This window comes from Vicia villosa, linkage group LG6 (genome assembly GCF_029867415.1).
Source record: "Vicia villosa cultivar HV-30 ecotype Madison, WI linkage group LG6, Vvil1.0, whole genome shotgun sequence".
NCBI classification, from domain to species: Eukaryota; Viridiplantae; Streptophyta; class Magnoliopsida; order Fabales; family Fabaceae; genus Vicia; species Vicia villosa.
The window spans coordinates 82529950-82535490 of NC_081185.1; the positions used below are offsets into that span (position 1 = coordinate 82529950).

General features: G+C 34.4%; 1 long non-coding RNA gene across 1 annotated transcript; it reads left to right on the forward strand.

Moving 5' to 3' along the window:
• The first annotated feature begins 3882 nt into the window (after positions 1–3882).
• On the forward strand, positions 3883–5263 carry LOC131611765 (uncharacterized). Its single transcript, XR_009287121.1, has 2 exons — positions 3883–4596; positions 4996–5263. It is a non-coding gene; the product is annotated as an uncharacterized LOC131611765 (long non-coding RNA).
• The last annotated feature ends 278 nt before the right edge of the window (positions 5264–5541 follow it).

Here is a 5541-nt window from a genome sequence, read left to right on the forward strand (position 1 = left end):
TAGGTCTTCCAACAAATATAAGAGCACCTCAGTAAACAAAAGGGGGAACAGCCATAGTGAATCCTATTAAATCTGTCAAAGCTTTGTGCCTTTCCATTAACATTCCACCTGCATACATAATATATTTAGACTTGTTACAATTTTGGCCAGAGCAAATAGCATACTCATTAAGAAGATTAGCAATGGAATTGATTGATTTTTTATCCCCCTTACAGAAGATCATGATGTCATCAGCATATAGGGTATGAGAAGGCACAAAGGTGTTTCTAGAAGCTTTGATGAGAATTAATTGATTGGATTCTACAAGCTTGGTAATTCCTCTACTTAGGACCTCTTCAACAATACAGAACAGAAGAGGAGACAGAGGACCCCCTTGTCTCACTCCATTGGAACAATTGAAAAAACCTGCCTGCTTGCCATTTATTCCAATAGAAAGCTTAGCAGACTCTAAAAGAGAAGAGATCCAGTTACAAAATTTGCTACAGAAACCAAAATAGTCCAAAGTTTTAAGGATAAAATTCCAACCTAGAGTATCAAAATCCTTAAATATATAAATCTCCAAAGCTACATTGCCACTATAGCACTTATTATTGAGGATGTTTATGGCCTCAGAGGTGAGGCAGATACCATCTTTGATGTTTCTACCTAATATAAAACCCTTCTGCTTATTAGAGATCATAGCAAGCAGAATGGAAGCCAACCTGTCAGCAATAATCTTGGAAATTATTTTGAATTTAAAGTTAGCAAGGGCAATGGGTCTGTAATGATTAAGAGTATTAGGCTCACTGGTCTTAGGAATAAGGACAATAGTGTTAGAGTTGTAATTGGGCATGATCCAATCCTGTAGAAAAAATTGATTCACAACCATAATAACATCATCTTTGATAATGTTCCAATATTTTTGGAAAAAACTAGCACCAAATCCATTAGGGTCGGGGGCTGAATCAGTCTTAAGATTCATAAAAGCACTAGTAATCTCCTCAACACTAGGAATAACAGTCAGCATAGCATTGGTGTTGTTATTCACCAGCTTTGGAATATGACCCTCTAAATCAAACCAGTATCCTATAAAGAGACATCTTGATTGAACAGATTAGAAAAATGATTGGTAAGATGATTTTCAATAATGTGCTGGTCAGTAATAACCACATCATTAATGTTCATGGAAGAGACAAGGCTATTCTTCCTTCTAATCTTAGCATATGTGTCAAAACATTTAGTGTTTCTATCTCCCTGAGAATGCCATTTAATGTTAGCCTTTTCTTTCCAGAATTATTCTTCTATAATAAGGGCCTTTTCCAACTCATGTTGGCCCTTGACCTCTTCTAATTGTAGGCAATCAGAGTAGCCAGTAGAGTTAATTCTATGTTGGACATCCTTAAGAGCTTTTTCAGCCTCAGCCACTTTAGTTTTAACATATCCAAATATGATCTTATTCCAATCTTTTAGCTTGCTTTTTAGAATTCTCAACTTCTTATCAAGGATGTACATGGGACAACCATAAATCTTGGTGTTCCATGATTCCTTTATAATTCTGTCACAGTCATCATGGAGAGTCCACATTTTAAGAAATTTGAATTGGGATTTGACACTCATTTTGTCTAAAACACAAGAAAACAAGAGGGGATAATGATCAGATTTGATTTTGGTAAGAGTATGACAAACCACAATGCTGCAAGAGTCAATCAAATCAAGGTTACAAATAACCCTATCCAATCTCTTTTCAATAAAGTGCCTACCTTTTCTACCATTAGTCCAAGTAAAGAAATTTCCTATAGTAGGTAAGTGAACCAAATGGTTAGAATCAGACCAATGAAAAAAATCATTCATAGGGATGCTAGTAGGAGTGTTAAAGCCCTTGTATTCTTCAACACTTATTATAGCATTAAAATCCCCAATGATTGACCAAGGATTGTTGTTAGTAGAGAGGATACTAGAAAGATTATGCCACAAATTTCTCCTATTAGTGTAACAAGTGGAAGCATAAATGGTAGAGAAACCTGTAGCGGGGAAAATCTGAGATCAGAGCCATAATATTGACTCGACTCAATATTTCAGTGAAAGTCGCCACCGCGCTTTATTGTTTCCAAAGGAAATGGGAAAAGAACGAAAAAACCCAAAGTTTGTTTTTAAAACAAAAGAGATCTTAGGTACGGGTGTTGATTATACAAGGGGAAGGTTTTAAGCACCCCTCATATCTGTGGTACTCCACAGGAACCTTTTTGAAAATCTGTGTCGTGTGTGCTAAAAAAAGGGTTTGTTTTATTTTTAAAATAAGCTCGGCAAAGCGTTAAGCCTTGTGCCTACATACCTCCTCGGTGCAATGGAGAAGTCAGAGCTAATGTAGTTCCGCTTTTAAAAAAAACGTTTGAAAGAGGTATAAACACATTTACCATCGTCGGGGCGAATACTCAGCCATTGATCTTAAACATGAGAACGAACGAGTTCTTTGCGTCACTAATGAGAGAAGGGCGCCAACTTGGATAAAATCGACAAGTATGCCACTAGCTCTCTCACGTGGAAAATATTTCATCGTGTCAATCAATATTAAGATCGTGGGGCATCGCAACTAATGACAATGATTAATCGTGCTTACTTTTGAAAAGAAAATGCCAACAAGGGCTAAATATAGTTTTAAAGAAGATTTTAAAAGGGATTTCAAACATAAGAAGTTTTTTAGAAAAAGAGAGGAGACTTTGAAAATTTAAGAAGTGGGAGGAGATGAAGAGGCTATCCTAGTGCGGGAAAATAAAAGTTTAGGGAAAACGATCTGACCAAAATAAGAAGTCGACACTTGACACATTGAGTCAAGGAATAATTCCCATCCTTTGGACTACCCACACAAAACCAAAATTACCACTTAGGGACCAAAATGAACTTGCAAATCTTCGAAGAATCACATAAGTTTCTGACAGAAATCGGACAGAGTAACGGTTGCAAATGGGCGAAATCCTTATCTTAGTGCTTTGGAATTAACCTTCAAAGACTTTTCGAGGAGATACCTACACACATCACAACAGCAATCCAACCAGACAAAATAACAAGCAAGATAACAGTCAAATAATGATACACAGTCCATTGGTCCTTAAGTGTTTTTTAGGTTTCATCTTGTTTATTAATGTTTTAGCATAAAAGTAAAGTACAGTCCAAGTGGACAAAAGAAAAATAGCGGAGAATAAATATGACGTCCAAATGGACAAAATAAAAATAGCAGAAAGTAAATATGATGATATGATAAATATAAGAGCAATAAATGTAAAGGACAATATAATTAAATGCGGAAATTAAAATTAGTCGTTAGTTGTTAAAGATAACCATCTTGAAACTTGTCAAGTATGTTATCAAAGTTAGTAAATAAGGATTAATAATGGAGGAAGGATGAATTCGGATTCAAATCAACCACATATGACTTCCTCTCATTTTTAATCTTTTATCGATTCGGGACAAAAAAATAAAAGGATAGATGAAGAAGAAGAGTAAAATTAAAATAGTAAACTAATATATCAAAAGAAAACACAAGGTATAAAATAATAAGACATATTTTTGTGATTTCTTTTCATAATTTTTGGAATAAAAACAAAATTAATATAAATTTCTAAAGTTAGAAACTAATTAAAATGCAAATAGTAATATAAAATAAAGCAGAATAAATTCCAGCCATCAGATTTAGTCAATTGACTAATTTTATGTAGGATCTAAGATCCAGAACTAAAGTGCATAATAAAATATGTAGTAAAGAAAATAGAGGATCATTTTTTAATCATCTCCTCAGGTCCGGACAAGTGGCTCCGATGGCCACTTGTCACCCACACAGCAACCGGCGCAAATCATGAAGAAAAGAGAAAGAAATCAAAATTTAAACACTTCTTCAAAGTACCTAACGGTACTACTATCTTTTCATAAAGAAAAACCAAAAGCCATAAAGTCAAAATAAATGGTGCATAGAAGTGTCAGGTTTTTTGAAATCATACAAAAGATTCCTCTTATCTCTCACATTAATTATCAATCCACCTTTTTTTCAAAAAAGAAAACAAAATGATCAAATAAAAAAAGATAGTAAAGATATTAAAAGGAAATAAAATCATAAAGGAGATCTCATAATTTTCTCTCTTAGAGAACTCACGGTTCTCTTTCTATTTCATAACCATCACTTTATTTCTCTTTTTTTTTAACACAAAATAGTAAGAGGTTAAAGAAAAGGAACATGGCAGCAAAGAGGAACTCACGGCGGCTCACATGGAGATCATAGCTGCCAGAGCTTCTCCGACGCGGTGGCCGGAGGTGAAAAATTCCCGAATGCAATTTTTTTTACATATTTGGGTTCGGTTTCTTCTCCTCTTTTCAAATATCAAATTAGTTTTATCAGAAAATAAATTCACAAGCACAGATCTAAAGAGAAAGTGCTTGTGATTTTCGTTCTAAACACAAGTAAATATCACAGGGAATAGCAATCAATGGATGGAATCGTTATCAGAGACTGATTCTCAACCTTTTGGTGCAAAGAAATGAGAGAACGGCGGTGGTTTAATTTTCCGGCGCGGAGGTGGCGATTTCCAGTGGTGGTCCAGTGAGGATTTCCGGCGAGGGAAGGTTCAGGTGAGTTTGGATTTCAGAAACTTTTTTCTATGCTCTGAGTTTTCTGAATTTGTCAGTCTGAAAAGGTCTGAAAAAAGGTCCTTGTGTCAGTCTCAATGAATGTTTATATAGTGCTCAGATTAGAGTTTTTCTGTGGATGAACTAATGGGCTCAAATTGTTGTGAGTTTGAATTGGAAATGATTTTTGATGAAGTGTAATTCTTGCTATCAAGCCCAATCCGAAAATCTCCCTTTATTTCCAATTTTCAGCTTTTGTTTTATATTCTTGAGATATTGTTTGAACATGTTCTTGGGCTTTGAATCTTTGTCAAACTTTTTGTGGATTGATTTATTTGTATTTGGGAAATTGCTAACTCCACCTTTGTTTCTTTTCCTTTATGAATTGATAAATTTTGAAAGAAAAACATGGATGAAATCTTGAAGATTATGGAGCTTGGAAGATTCAAAGGAAGACATAAGCATGGACATGGAGAAATATTGAAGAAAATGGTGTGGACTTGGAATATTTTGAATTTTTTCTTGGGTAAACATAATGATGTAACTTTGAGAATCCGTCCACCTTGTAATTTGGAATGAGTTATGAACTTGAATGGACTTTCTTGGATTTGAAGCTTCGAAATTTGTATGTTGAATGATCATAAAATTGAAACTCTTACTTGAATGGAAACTTTGGAATCAAATCATGAATTGGATTTTTGTATGAAATGAGAACTTGCACTAATCCTTAAGAACTTGGTTTTGAACTCCAAATAATTCAATTTGCATGATTTCTTCATCTCGAATTAAATTCTTGAACAAAATAAATGCTCAAAAATTCAATATCATTTGACTGAACTTGAACACTCTTGAATTGATTCTTAACCACTTGACAATCATCACCACAATAATAAAGTCTTGATTCAAACCTCTGAACCCTGATGAGAAAAATCACCTGAACTTCTTGAT